Here is a 15,551-nt window from a genome sequence, read left to right as displayed (position 1 = left end):
TAACCTGCCTCAACATTGCCCCAAGCAATTGTTGGTAAGCTTTCTCATTGTAATCTCTGCCTTCTGACTTTTTCAATTTCTCTAAACTGGGGTAAATACAGCAAACCTTTTTGGAACCCCTTAATGTTGGAGGACCAGCAGGGCAGAGGCTCCCTTTAGTCCACCCAACCCCATTAGGTGGGGTATTAGGCCCCAACCCCATCAGTTTCCATTTTATTCATCCTATTTCTTAATAACCATGTAAAGATTACCACACTGCTGGCACAAGTCCCATGACTCCCCCCTTTCTTTTTCTTCTTAGTTTTACCCCATCACCATTTTCTTTATTCACCTTAGCTCTTTTTTTTGTTTTGTTTCAGGATATTATGAGGGTACAAACATTTTGGTTACATTTTATGACTTTGCCTCACCCAAGCGAGGCTTAGAGGCTTGCCCTTCCCCTCTACAATGCTCACCGCGTCCGTTAGTTGTGAGTTTACCCCCCAAATCCCTGGAGAATATTACTGCCCAGTGAGCACCATAGTGTTGATAAGCTAGTGACAATTTGATGGCGAGCACATGTGGAGCCTATTCTTCCGATCTTGTATTCACCTTATTTCTTAATAACCATTTAAAAACTTTCACCTTCCAGGAGGCATCCGGCAACTTTTGCCCTTTCCCTATTCTCTTGTTAATTAACCTAATGTTTGTATTAGCATCTGTAAGACCCAGGAGAGGAACCCGGAACAGCAAATTTGATGAGGCTTCCAGAATTGTCTTAAAAGTACCCTTACAAAAGGAGCCCCCTTAGCCACATTTTCCATGACCTGGGTAATAGGCAGGCATATTCAACAGGTGAATATCTCAGCATAAAGCCAATCCCACACGGTATGTCACTGGCTTCATCTAGGGTGTTCCACTCGGCATTTAAAGCTGGAGTCAGTCCCCCGTTTCAGGGTAAACACACTTTACAGCGGCTTTCATCCAGTCTGCCAGGCTGGCTATTCCCTCAGGAATAACCTCCTGCGTGTCTGCCTCACATACAACCATCTGCGATTGTTCCATAATGAGCTGTGAGTCCTGCATCAATTCAAACATGCTCTTCCACTCTACAACATTTTAAACCAAACACACTGCTTCTAAATTAGTTATTCTGACAATCCATTTTCATAAAGGTTCCTCAGGAAGCTGATGATACCAACCCACAAAAGGAGACAATTCCTTCACACTGTATCCTCTAGTTTCAATAATTTCTTGATTTTGTCTTGTAAAACAGGAAGGAGAGCAGGAGTGACTCCATGACAGGCTGAACCTCCTGGAATAGGCCTAAGTTTCGGTTTCCCCTACGCGGGTCCTCCCCTTCCCCGAAATGACGCTGATAACAACTAAAAGGTCCGGAGACCTGGAACCAACCAATCAGGAGCCCACACGATCAGCCACTCTTAAAGGACCAAATGAACTAAGGGGGGAAGGGGATGGTGTGCACAGCGTATGTAACCTACTTAAAAGTATAAAAGCTTGGCTCTTATCCCAGGGCGGGGTCCTGGTTCGTGGACAGGCCACTGCGTTGGTGCTCTGGGACTTGGACCCTAGCTGGAGCTAGCCAATAAACTCCTTTGCCTTTTGCAGCCTCGGTGACTCTGCCTCTCTGTTCTTGGGGCCGAGGGAAACCGGTTCTAACAGTCTTTCCCCCACAATGGCTACCTTCTTAGTGACCAAAGGTCTTAGAAGTACTTTCTGTTGCCCTGGCATAATTTTTCCCTTGGGGGGTTAGTTTTAAGGCTAGTGGCAAATGCTCAGACTCACTGAAATCTGACCTTGGTCGAGCATCAAAGTGTGACTCAGCAGTCTCTTTTATCTTCATTTTAGTTATTAAGGATAACAATAACCAAGGGATTGTATGTTTTGCTTTTTTCTCATTAGTTTGCATTTCCTATGCATCCAGTGAACCAACTGCCTGGGAGTTGGATCCATCTCTAAATTTCACTGCTTTTACCTTTAGTAATGAAGTGTAGCACAGCTGCAGCTCCAAACCAAGGGTGACCATGTGGCCAGCCAGAAATCAAAGGTCCCTGATTCCCCACCCTTTCATTCTTTCTCTTCCCAAACTATGGTTCCTGAGCAGCCAGAGACATTCTACCAAACCCCACTTCACACACATCAATTGTACGTGGAAAAACTCAAAGTACTTTTTCTCTGCCGTCACCCCACAACAATCAACACGGAAGACTTCTGTGATCCAGCGTGTGGGGGATTTTCCGCCCACCAAACAAGCAATCAATTCCGCAATAGACCACAGCTGGGTGTCCTCCTGTTCCATTCTGACACTACTCTACTTGGAGATAGCCTCAGGTTCCACAGGTTGAGGGCTCAGTCCACAAGACTGCCCGCAATCCAGATACCAGTTGCAAATCCAGGCCTCTGGAACTTCTGACCGACCAGCTTTAAGTTGGGGTTCTCACGTCCCCCTCTATGGGGGTCAACTAATTTGCTAGAGCGGCTCACAGCACTTAGAGAAACATTTACTTACGTTTACTGGTTATAAAGGATATTACAAAGGATACAGATGAAGAGATGCATAGCGCAAGGTATGGGGAAAGGGGCTCAGAGCTTCCACTCTGTAAGGCTGGTGGCGGGCACCCCTCCCTTCCCTAATGAAAAAAAGAAGAAGCCCACGGGAGACCTGCCGAGAACAACGCCTGCTAGGCCCAGCTAAGTTAAAGGATGACCACACCTGGATGGTTACCCTGATAAGGGTCTCAGTTCCTGGAGTCCACACATACCACCAGCCCCTCCTATTCCTCAATACCCGCCCTAAAACTGCAACAAAGAAATTCCTCCCTCTTCGCGCCAAAGAAACCCCATCCCCCCAACTCTAAAAACATACATAAGCCTACTCAAACCTTCTGGACAGCGAGACTTCTTGGGTCCCAAGGGCCTCTCTCTTGGGACCCATTACCCTCGCCCAGGAGCGCTCAAACAAAGCCTCGTCGTTGCTTACTCCTTTCAACTCTGCTTGTCTTTTTTTCTCTGGCGCCGACCATCCAAAAACCTTACACACAGTCTCCCTGGGAACACCAGCTTGCAGAAACCTCCATGTCTTCAACTCTCAGAACTGAGTCCTTCTGGACTTTTATGGAGGCTTCATCACACAGGCATGATTGATTAAACCACTGGCCACATGTGATCAACTTCACCTGTAGCCCCTCTCACCTCCCCGGAAGTGGGGGTGGGTGGAGCTGAAAATCCCAACCCTCTGATCCTGCCCAGGTGTTTCCTGTGACCAGCCCCCATCCTCAAGCCACCTAGGGGCTGCCAGCCAGCAGGCAATCATTAGCATACAAAAAGACATCACTTAGGAGATGTCAAAGATTTTAGGAGTTGTACTTTAGGAAACCGGGTCAAAGACCAGACATATATTTTACAGTATCACAGTTTCTTTTAAAACACTTACTATACAACCCAGCAATTACATTCCTGGGCATTTATCCCAGAGAAATGAAAACATAATAACTACACAAAATCCTCTACATGAATATTCCTAGTAGCTTCATTTGTAATAGCCAAAAACTGGAAATGACTAAAATGTCCCTCAGTAGATGAACAGTTAAATGAAATATGGTATATCCATACCATAGAATACTATTCAATAGTAGTACTACTCAATACCAATAAAAAGGAACGGGTTATTGATGTATGCAATAACTTACAAAGGTCACCAGAAAATTGTGCTGAGTAAAAAAAGAAAAAGCCAATCTTAAAAGGTCACATACTGTATCATTCCATTTATATAATATTCTCAAAATTTTAAATATAGAGATGGAGAGCACATTCTCGGCTGCCAGGGGATACAGACGCTGGGAGGGAGGTGCTTGGGTATGAACATAAAGGGGTAGCTTGAAGGAGATACCTGTGGTGATGAAATACTTATGTGTCTTGATTGAGGTTATAGTCATACAAATCTACACAGCTTGACAAACTGCATAGAACTGTACATATACATTGTAACAATGTTAGTTTCCTGGTTTTGATATTATACTATAATTAGTAAGATGTAACCATTGTGAAATATTGGGTAAAAGGTATAAGAGACATCTCTGTACTATATTCCAATTAATCTACAATTATTCCAAAATAATAAATTTTAAAAAGAGAGGGAAAGCCACCAAATTTATTTACTGGTCTGATAGGAAAATCAGTTCTAGCCATAATGGCTTCCATTCTGTTCCTTGAACCCACCAGAAACACACTCACTTTGATAAGGAAAACCCCCATCTATTACTTAGCACAGCAGTCACCTGAGACCCTCACCCCTCACGGAAGACCCGCATCAGCATAATACTAACCTAACACCTGGTCCATCAACATAATACTAACCTAACACCTGGTCCTTCAGAATAATACTAACCTATTACCTGGGGCATCAACATAACACTGAACCTATTACCTGGTGCAGCAACCAACCTAACCTATTACCTGGCGGGCCTTAGTCACCTGAGACCCCACGCCTTGGATCACCCCAACTTAATAAAAGTGGGAAAAATTGGGTAGACGGGGGACTCAGAATTTGGTGGCAAGACCCCTCTGAGCCCGCCGGCAAATAAACCTTGATTCTCCGACTCTCCGTGTGCCGCTCGGTTTGTCCTCGGGACCACTCGCTGTAACAACTTCAGGGCCATTGTGACCCATTATACTTTCTACTGCCTTAGGTATCTTTACTGAAATGTCACCTGGTCAGAGCGCTGTTGCTGCAAATCCTTTTCCAAGATTTCATATCACACACACAAGTACCTTATCACCGTTTCTGCTTATTTTCCATCATTAGCATTTGCCAACATCTAATATACTACATATTTAATTAATTATCTTGTTTATGGTCTGTCTTCCCCCTAGTAGGATATAAGTTTCATAAGAGCAAAGACTTTTATCTATTTTATTCACTATTATATCTACATTTTCTAGAAAGGTACATGGAACACAGTATTAACGGAAAAGAAGCCAAACTGTGTAAAATAATTTTAAAGAGATTTATTCTGAGCCAAATTTGAGGACCATGAGGACCCAGAGCCACTCCCAATAAGCCTTGAGCAAGCGGACTCTCTGTGGCTGGGTTACAGTTTGGTTTTATACATTTCAGGGAGACAGGGGTTACAGGTAAAGTCATAAATCAATACATGGGAGGCATACATTGGTTTGGCCCGAAAAGGTGGGCCTTCTAGAAGCAGGGGCTTACAGGTTACAGGTAGGTTTAAAGATTCTTTGACTTGTAATTGGTTAAAGATATGAAGTTTTGTCTAAAGGCTTGGAATGTTTTAAGATAAGAAGCTCTTACTTAGAGATCAGCCACTGGACATATATTTGTTATGTAAATTGAGGACCTGCAGGTGTGTCTTGCATACGCTTAGGCCTGTTAATGGGTTACCAAGGATATCTCCAAAAAGGGAGGGGGGCATGATGAGGCATGGCTGACCTCCCTCCTCCTGGCACACAATTTAGTTTTAGGTTAGGTTATCCCCTTGGCCAAGAGGGGGTCCATTCTGTCAGCAAGGCAGGGAACCCCTTAAGATGTCATTTTAGTTCACAACAGTGTGTACTCAATAAATACTTGTTCAATGAGTGAGTGATAATAATAAAATGTACAGGGAAAGAAAATTATAGACCAATCTCATTCATGAAGATAAGTGCAAAAATCCAAAACAAAATGTTGGTGAATAAGCAACTATATGTCATGATCAAGTAAAGTTTATTTCAGGACTTCAAGGATAAGTCAACATAAGAAAATCCATTATTGTAATTTCCCATATTTACAGACTGACAATACAAAAAAGCATTTGAGAGCCAGCACGGTGGCTCGTGCCTATAATCCTAGCACTCTGAGAGGCCAAGGCAGGAGGAGCGCTTGAGGTCAGAAGTTCAAGACCAGCCTGAGCGAGAGCAAGACCCCGTCTCTACTAAAAATAGAAAAATTAGCTGGGCTTGGTGGCATGTGCCTGTAGCCCCAGCTACTCAGGAGGCTGAGGCAGGAGGATCGCTTGAGCCCAGGAGTTTGAGGTTGCTGTGAGCTAGGCTAAAGCCATGGCACTCTAGCCCAGGTGACAGCGAGATTCCATCTCAAAAAAAAAGGATTTGATAAACACACAACACTCATTCATGAACATCATTACCAAAAAGGAAAAAAAGGTATCCTTGGACTAGAAAGGAACTTCATGAACCCGATAATCTCTATCTATCAAAACCTTACATCAAACATCAAATTTAATAGTAAAATTTTAGAAGGATTCCTATTATCAAGTCCAGGTTGCCCCTATAGCTCTTACTAACAGACATTGTATGGTGATCCTAGCCATTGCAGTTAGACAAGGCAAAATAATATGAAGTATAAAGGTTAGAAAAAAATCTATAAAATAGTAAATATTTATAGGTGACATGACTTCACTTAGAAAATCCAAGCAAATCTACAGGCAAACCATTAGAAATAATAGTTCATCAAGAGTACTGCATATAAAATCAACATATAAAAATCAATAGGATTCCAATATGTTAAAAATAAACAATTAGAAAATAGTTTAAATGGGTCCATTATAGCAACTAAAATATAAACCACCTTGAACTAAATCTAAGAAAAGATGTACATGAATTTCTTGTAAAAAACTTTAAACAATATTGAAAGGCAGAAATGACCACTGATTATTGAAACAATTGGCCATTTTCATACATGGAAAAATTCATGGGGTCAGGTCTCTCAATCTATAAATTCAATGCAATTATAATCAGTAAGTTTTTTTATGGAACTTCATAAACTCAGTCATTCAGTAGAGAAGTGCCAGTCCGAAAATAGTTAGGAAAGTACTGAAGAACAATTTGATCAGACTCTCCAAACCAATAAGCTAAATCTGTTATAAGCTATAATAATAATTAAGACAATATAGATACAGGGAAAGCCAAATATCCAGGTGGACTAGATATGGAAAGCCCAGAAATAGATCCACATATATATGGAAAATTACTATATGACAGAGGAGACATCACAAACCAACGCAAAAGGGTATATTATTACATAAAATATGCCATGACAACTGGCTAGCCATATAAATATTTACATATCTCACACCACACAAAAAAATAAAACCAGATGGATTATGAACTAAATGTGAAAACCTAATCTTTAAGACTTTTAGAAGAAAACAAGAAAATATCTTTCTAAGTTCAGTGTAGGAAAGAATTTTTTAAATAAGATGCAAGAAGTACAAATAATAAAGGAAAATAGGATATATTTAACAGCATAAAACTTCCCCTATGACAAAAGATATCATAAATAAAATGAAAAGGAGGCAAAAATTAACAAAGTGGTTGTCTTTGGCAATGGAGAGGACTGGCAAGAGGGGAAATTATTTATAACATATCTAAGAGATAAAGGATTAACTTTGGGGATTTTTTTTTTTTTTTTTTTTTTTGAGACAGAGTGTCACTTTGTTGCCCAGGCTAGAGTGAGTGCCGTGGCGTCAGCCTAGCTCACAGCAACCTCAAACTCCTGGGCTTAAGCAATCCTCCTGCCTCAGCCTCCCGAATAGCTGGGACTACAGGCATGTGCCACCATGCCCGGCTAATTTTTTCTATATATATTTTTAGTTGTCCAGATAGTTTATTTCTATTTTTTTTTAGTAGAGACGGGGTCTCGCTCAGGCTGGTCTCAAACTCCTGACCTCGAGCGATCCACCCGCCTCGGCCTCCCAGAGGGCTAGGATTACAGGCGTGAGCCACCGCGCCCGGCCTACTTTGGGGATTTTTAATCCCAGCACTATGGGAGGCCGAGGTGTGGGGATCACTTGAGGTCAGGAGTTCAAGACCAGCCTGAGCAAAAGCGAGACCCCTGTCACTACTAAAAATAGAAAAATTAGCCAGGCATGGTGGCACATGCCTGTAATCCCAGCTACTTGGGAGGCAGAGGCAGTAGGATTGCTTGAGCCCAGGAGTTTGAGGTTGCTGTGAGCTAGGCTGATGCCACGGCACTTTAGCCTGGGCAACAGAGTGAAACTTCGACTCAGGGAAAAAAAAAAAAACTTTGGGGATTTTTGTTTTGTTTTGTTTTGTTTTGTTTTGTTTTGTTTTTAAGACAGGGTCTCACTCTGTTGCCCAGGCTGGAGTGCAGTGGCATGATCATAACTCACTGCATCCTCCATCTCTTGGACTCAAGTGATCTCCTGCTTCAGCCTCCCAAAGACTACAGGCCTGCACTACCACGCCTGGCTAAACTTCTAAAATACACAAATAACTCTTATAAATCACTAATAAAGGCCAACAACCCAAAAGGAAAATGGGCAAATATTGGAAAAATAGGCCATTTTTTTAAAAAAGGAAATATGAATGGCTAATAAACATATTGTAACAAGCTTGATTAACAGTTAGGAAAACCAAAATTTAACAATAATGAGATACCATTTCATACACATGAGAGTGGCAAAATTTTTAAGGTCTGACAATTTCAAGTGCTAATGATGGGGATAAATGGATAATGTGGATAATCTTCTATTTGTTAGTGGAAGTATAAATGGGTATAACCACTTACGAGTACAATTTGGAAATATCTGGTAATGTTAAGAATGATGATAAGCTGAGAAACTCTTATACATTGCCCAGGAAAGCATATACAAGGATGTTTGTTGGCATATTATTGACAATAATGAAAAATTAGAAATAGCCTACATACCCATTAACAAGGAAATTAATAAATAAATAAGTGGTATATCGTAGGACTCAATGTTCCCAGTTGCCATACTGGAAAAGGCTTTTTTCACTTTTCCTAGAGCATCTCTTTCAGAAAACTTGTAATTATAAAGCCACCTCAGTATCTTTGATAAGCATGCAAATCATCTTAAAATCTAAATAAGCCTCTTGACAGCATGACAACCTAGGAATATTTTTCTTAAGGACCTGAAAGGCATCTCTTCAAAACATTAATATCAAGGTAGATAGGCCCCTATCTCCCTGTTACCCTGGGAGTTTAACCTAGCAAGCTTCAAGCCTTAATTGCCTGCTTGCCATAGAGATAAGAGAAGTTTTATTTTTTCTTTGGATAATGGTAATTAACTAATGCCTGTTAACCCCAATTAGCACTATGAAGTCTTTGAACTTGAGGAGTTATGCTTTAGCTTGAGAACGTGTATGTAATGGATTGTATCTGTGTGCCTGTATAAAAGGGTAAATTTCTTTCTGTCCTTGCAATCTCATTAGTAGACTGCCTGTCATTCACATCCCAATCTGGTTTAATGTTTATACAATAATAAAATGGTTTTCTTTTATTCTTATATTTGTGAAAAGGATTTTCTGGGTTAGCAAGAGATTTTATTTTTAATTGTTCCTAACAATATTCATAATAGGAGTGTTCTCCTAGTGAGTATTAGAAGGGAATGAAACCAGAGGCAGTGGCACCTGCCTGTAGAACCAGCTACTCGGGAGGCTGAAGAAGGAAGATCCTTTGAGCTCAGGAGTTCAAGTCCAGCCTGGGAAACACTGTGAGATCCTGTTTCTTAAAAAACAATGTAAATGAATTACATCTATGTACTGTATATCAACATGGAAATATCTAACATATAAAAAGAATAATGCTGAGTGAAAAAAAAGCAAGCCCATTGGGTACATGTGGACTTGTGAAAAAACTTTAAATATACAAAATAATTCTAGGATAAATATATATGTTTATATAAATATACATATTGACATGATATATTTATACTATTTATACATAAATAGAAGCATTAAATATACATGTGGCATATTAAATATATATTATATATTGAAGAGATATAAATATATATTTGGCATGTATTATTCTTGGCTTTGTTTTCTTTTTTTCTTTTCTTTTTCCTTTTGGTTGTTTTTCTGAGACAGAGTCTCCCCCTGTCATCTGGGCTAGGGAGCAGTGGCGTCATCATAGCTCACTGCAACCTCACGAGTGATCCTCCTGCCTCAGCCTCCCGGGTAGCTAGGACTACGGGCACACACCACCATGCCCGGCTAATTTTTCTATTTTTTTAGAGACAGGATCTCACTCTTGTTCAGGCTGGTCTCAAACTCCTGGCCTCAAGCAATCCTCTTGTCTCAGCCTCCCAAATTACTAGGATAACAGGTGTGAGACACCATGCCTGGCCCTTGGCTATATTTTCTATTATATACTATATTATATATCTATTATATATCTATATCTCATATATTACATATTATCTGTTATATATTACTGAATTATATAATTAAAATTATATTATATTTATATAATATACAATTACACTAAATTTTATTATAGGTGATATAATAATATATTACATGATTGTATAATACTCATATTATTAATTATAATTATAACTATATTAATACATAATTATATAATAATATATTAATAATATGTAACTATATGTATAATATATATTTCATATATATAAAACAGAAAACATGGCCAAGAAGGATACGTTCCAAATTCAGGATTGTGTTTGCCTCTGGTGAGACAAAAGAATAGCCCTGGGGAAAGGAGTAAAAGCACAATTCACTACCTCTGTAATGTTTTATTTAGAGAAAGAGCAATGTGAATGAAACAAACATGACAAAATGTTCATCTTGAGGAGGTGGATACAATGATGTTTATTATGTGACTCTATACTTCCAAATTTGCATGAATAATATTAATAATGAAAATAAGTAATTGGCTTTTTCCTTGCAGCGCCTGTGTTCTTTCAAGGCAGAGAACTTTTTTTTTCAAGTTTCCTACATGATGTTTGTGGCAGCAATTAGCAGTTAAGCATTCACTAGCAGCCTGGGTTAGAGACGTGGAGAGAAACCCAACGAAAGAAAATGTGAAAACCTGGCATCCAAATAAGCGCCTGGTGTTGCCCGTGCTTCTAGCTTGCTGTGACTTTTGGAACCTGTATTGAATTCCAAGTTCAGAGTGATGACCTCTGGGAGAGTTCCACCTTTGTGATCCTTTCTTAAACTTATCACCAATAGTAAGAACCTGGCTACAGCCCAGGAAAAAGTTATACCGCTAGGGTATTTAATCTGCCCCCCCAGACTGCAGAGCTTCCTGGGTCCTGCTTAGACTTATTAACATCTGAAAAGCTTGTCTTTTTCAGATTTACTGAGTACTGGGCCCTTCTCTGATTCCCAAGGGAAAATCTAGTTCTCCTTGGCAGAGCCTCTGCTAAAGACTCAGCCTTTGAGAGAACAAAACAGGAGGCTTCTGGGCCAAGAAAGGATAGAGGGAAAATCTTTATAACCTCCCTACCATTTCTCTTACCTCTAAATGGCCATTTGTGGAAATAAAAAAAAAAGGCAGAGAGCTTAAAGCCTTCAAACCATAGGAACATAGGCTCCTGCTGTGCCTGTACATAGATCTTCAGGAAATAAAGCAAACAGATTCTGCTGCCTGCATGCAGGAATAACAGCAAACATCTCTTGGGAGCAAATTTGTTTCTTTTGCCACAGGAAAACAATATTCTTCAGAGACTGCCTACTTCCTCACTACTCCATCGCCTCTAGGTCCATTCAAACTTACAGATAAAGGAACCAGAACACTGAAACTTCAAGTGCACATTCTAGCACCTATTAAATCACAATCACAGTACATATAATTGTGGCCAAGAAACACATGCAAGTGTGATATAATGTAATAATATGCAGCCAATACGATTCATGTTTTAAAGTATGCACACAGGTACACACACACACACACACACACACACACACACACACAGAGGCACCTCCACATATGAAAGGGCTGTGACAAAACACATCAAAATGTTCACATTCACAGCGAGTACCTCTCTATCAGGAAACAAATAAATGTTATTAATTTTAGAATAACCCCCCACTAACTTCTGAGATCTCCTAATCACATTCCTAAGGACCAATGTTGACAGGAAAGTTTTCTCTAATTCAAATAAAATTTTCTACTCTGGTCAATCCAATCTAATGCAATCCTAATCTAATATTGCTGTGAATAGTTATCCAAAAAGATAGTTGCCTCTCTAATTCTTAACGTCCACTAGGAAAGTAAATCCTATAGCTTTCAACAATCACTGAATTTCATACCTAACAGCACATCTTAAACTAAGTGACTAATGTGGGGAGCATATTTTAAAGATTTATTTTGGTAAAAGCAATAATTTTATTTTTTTTTATTTTTTTCTAATTATACAAACGTCTAGTAAAAAGTGCAAACTTTAAAATGGAAAGGTTAAAGTCCAGTAATGAAGCATGACTTCCCCTATGTCACAGAATTAACTAGTTTAGTGTCAGAGCTAACTGCTATTAATAACATGCTTTAACTACCTACATATGACAAGACTTGACTTTGTGCTTTTGTTGGTGAAAAGGTAGAAGAGTACAACAAAATGCTCTTAGCATTTTAATGTCACCATTTTTCTCCTAGTTCTGTTGAATTTTGATGTAATTTGATTTTTATGTACTTAGATTTTGATATAGATAGATGTTTCACATAGATTTGATGTAATTAAATTTCGATGTTGAATTTCAATGTTTGAATTCCAACACAACTGGAAAACTAAGTTGGCTTTCTAAATAATTCTATCACTACTTGTAAAGTGGTTAAGGATTAAATAAGATAACATATATAAAGTCCTTGACCCAGAACAAGTGCTCAATGAATTGTGGTTCCATTGCTCACAATGACACTTTATGTGTGCATACAAGCTTAACAGTCTACCAAGGTGCTTTGACATAAACTCTAGTCTCACAACAACTATGTGAGTTAAGAAAAAACAAATATTCTTCTCCATCTCCTTTAAAACAAGGAAAAGGGGGCTCAGATAAGATAAGTAAGTTGCCCAATATCACCCCAGAGCTGGCCATTAAAGCTCTAATACTCACAGGAAGTCCTCAGACCCCAAAGACAATACTACTCTTTCCCTATGCTAGTGGTTCTCAAACTTCATAGTACAATAGAATCACCTGGAGAGATGGGCTTGTTAAAACACAAACTGCTGGGCCCCACCCCCGCATTTACTGATTCAGCAGAAGTAGAGAGGTACCTGAGAATTCGCATTTCTAACATTTTACCAGGTGATGCTGATGCTGTTGGTCTAGAAACCATACTTTGAGAACCACAGGACTATGTCATGCTGACATGCTAGGAAGACTTAGTCTAACATGGACTAAGACCTCTGGAGTAACATTTCTCCTATCTACAGTGTCACATAATGTCAGAGCTGCAAGAGACCTTAGAAAGGATCCTGCTCAATGATTATAGTTCCTGTTTCACTATTAGAGTACCATGGTACAATTTTTTAAAATTACCTTTGCCTAGGCTCCACCATCAGAGATGCTTATTTTAATTGTATACGTGAAACCCAGGTTCTACTGAGAGAGTCCTTTGCCAGCAGACTCACCTTACAAGAAATATTGAAGGTCTTCTTCAGTCTAAAAGCAATTGACCACAGACAGTAATTTGAATTCACATGAAAAACTGAAATCTCCTATAAAGGCAATTTTATACTAATAAAAGACTATGAATGCATGTATCTTCTCCTTTCTTCTCTTAGCTGATATAAAAAGAAATTATATTAAACAATATATATATAATTATATTTTGAGGCCCATAGCAATAGGAAATATAATACGTCTAAAATAAAAGCACAAAAAAGTGGGTTAAAGCAAATCTATTATGAAGTAAGGAAATGACACAAAATGGTAATGTGAATCCACAAAAACAAATAAAGAGAACCAGAAATGGCATCCAATAAGGTTAATATAACAAGCTCTATAAATGTATGTTTATTCTCCTTTCCTTTCTCAACTTCTTTAAAAGTTGTAAGAACTTCTAAGGAAATTATTATAATAATGTATCATTGGATTTCTTAATATACAGATGAAATATATATAACAACAACAATTTAATGCAAAAGAAAGTGGTTAAGGAGGAATATATGAACTAAAAAGGTATGAGACATATAAAAAGTAGCAGCATAAATCCAACCACATCTGTAATTACATTCAGTGTGAATGGATTAAACAATCCAATCAAAAGACAGTGAGTACCAAAATGGAATACAAAAGAAAGAAAACAACTGTACATTGTCCAGAAGAGGAACTATATTACATTCAAAAACACAAACAATTCAAAAGTAAAAGTATGAAAAAGATATAAGAAAGCTGGAGTGGCTATATTAACATCAGACAAAATAGACTTTAAAACAACAAATGATAATGGAAATCAAGAGGGACATTTTATAATGATAAATAAGTCAATCCATCAAGAAGATACAATAATTATAAACATATATGGACCTAACAACAGAGCCCCCAAATACATGAAGCAAACAATGACAAAATTAAAGGGAAAAATAGATGATTCAATAATAATAGTTAGAAAATTCAATAACTCATTTTCAATAATGGTTAAAACTAGATAGAAAATCAATAAAGAAATATAATACTTGAGTAACATTGTAAGTTAACTAGACTTAACATACACGTATAGAACACTTTACCCAACAACAGCAGAATACATATTCTTCTCATCTGCACATATAAAATTCTCCAGAATATACTATATGCTAGTTCACTAAACAAGCCTCAATAAATTTGAAAGAAGTGAAATCATAGAAAGCATGCTTTATGACCACATAGAATAAAATTAGAAATCAATAACAGAAAGATGGTTGAGAAATTTACAAATATATGAAAGATAACCAACATACTACTAAATAGTAAATAGGTAAAACAAGAAATCACAAGCAAAATTAGAAAATATTCTGATATTAAATTAAAATAAAAAAACACAACATACAAAAACTTAAGGCATGTAGCTAAAGCAGTGCTTAAAGTGAAATTTACAGCTATAAATGCTGATATTAAAAAAGAAGAAAGATCTCAAATGATTCACCTAACCTTCACCCTTAAGACACTGGAAAGACAAAAGAGAAAAACAAAATAAACCTACAGCAAGCATATGTAAGGAAATAATGATTACAGGAGAAATTAATGAAATAGAGAACAAAAAAAATAGAGAAAAATAACAAAATCAAAAGTTAGTTATTTGAGGCAGGGTGTGGTCGGTCTTGCCTGTAATCCTAGCACTCTGGGAGGCCAAGGCAGGACTATCACTTGAAGTCAGGAGTTCAAGACCAGCCTGAGCAAGAGCAAGAAGACCCCATCTCTACTAAAAATAGAAAAAATTAGCTGGGTAGGGTGGCGGGAGCCTGTATTCCGAGCTACTCCAGAGGCTGAGGCAGGAGGATCGCTAGAGCCCAGGAGCTGGAGGTTGCTATGAGCTAGGCTGACACCAGGGCACTCCAGCCTGGGCAACAGAGAGAGACTCTGTCTCAAAAAAAAAAAAAAAAAAAGATTAATTATTTGAAAAAGTTGACAAAATTAACAAACTTCTAGCTAGACTGACCAAGAAAAAAGAGAGAAGGCTCAAATAACCAAACTCAGGAATGGAAGGCGGGACATTAATATAATCTTATAGAAATGAAATAATTATTAGGGAATGCTATGAACAAATATATGCCAAAAACTATCTATATTTTTGGACATAGTATTATATACAGAAAATCCAATGGAAT

At 38.3% G+C, this 15,551-nt stretch overlaps 1 protein-coding gene across 2 annotated transcripts in view; it reads right to left on the bottom strand.

Annotated features, from left to right (window-relative positions):
• OPHN1 (oligophrenin 1) overlaps positions 1–15,551 on the bottom strand; it is a 315,778-nt gene that overhangs the window by 228,429 nt on the left and 71,798 nt on the right. The window lies entirely within an intron of this gene.

This window comes from Lemur catta, chromosome X (assembly GCF_020740605.2).
Source record: "Lemur catta isolate mLemCat1 chromosome X, mLemCat1.pri, whole genome shotgun sequence".
NCBI lineage: Eukaryota > Metazoa > Chordata > Mammalia > Primates > Lemuridae > Lemur > Lemur catta.
Note: the sequence above shows the minus strand (reverse complement) of the source record. Positions and strands in the feature narration are given on the sequence as shown.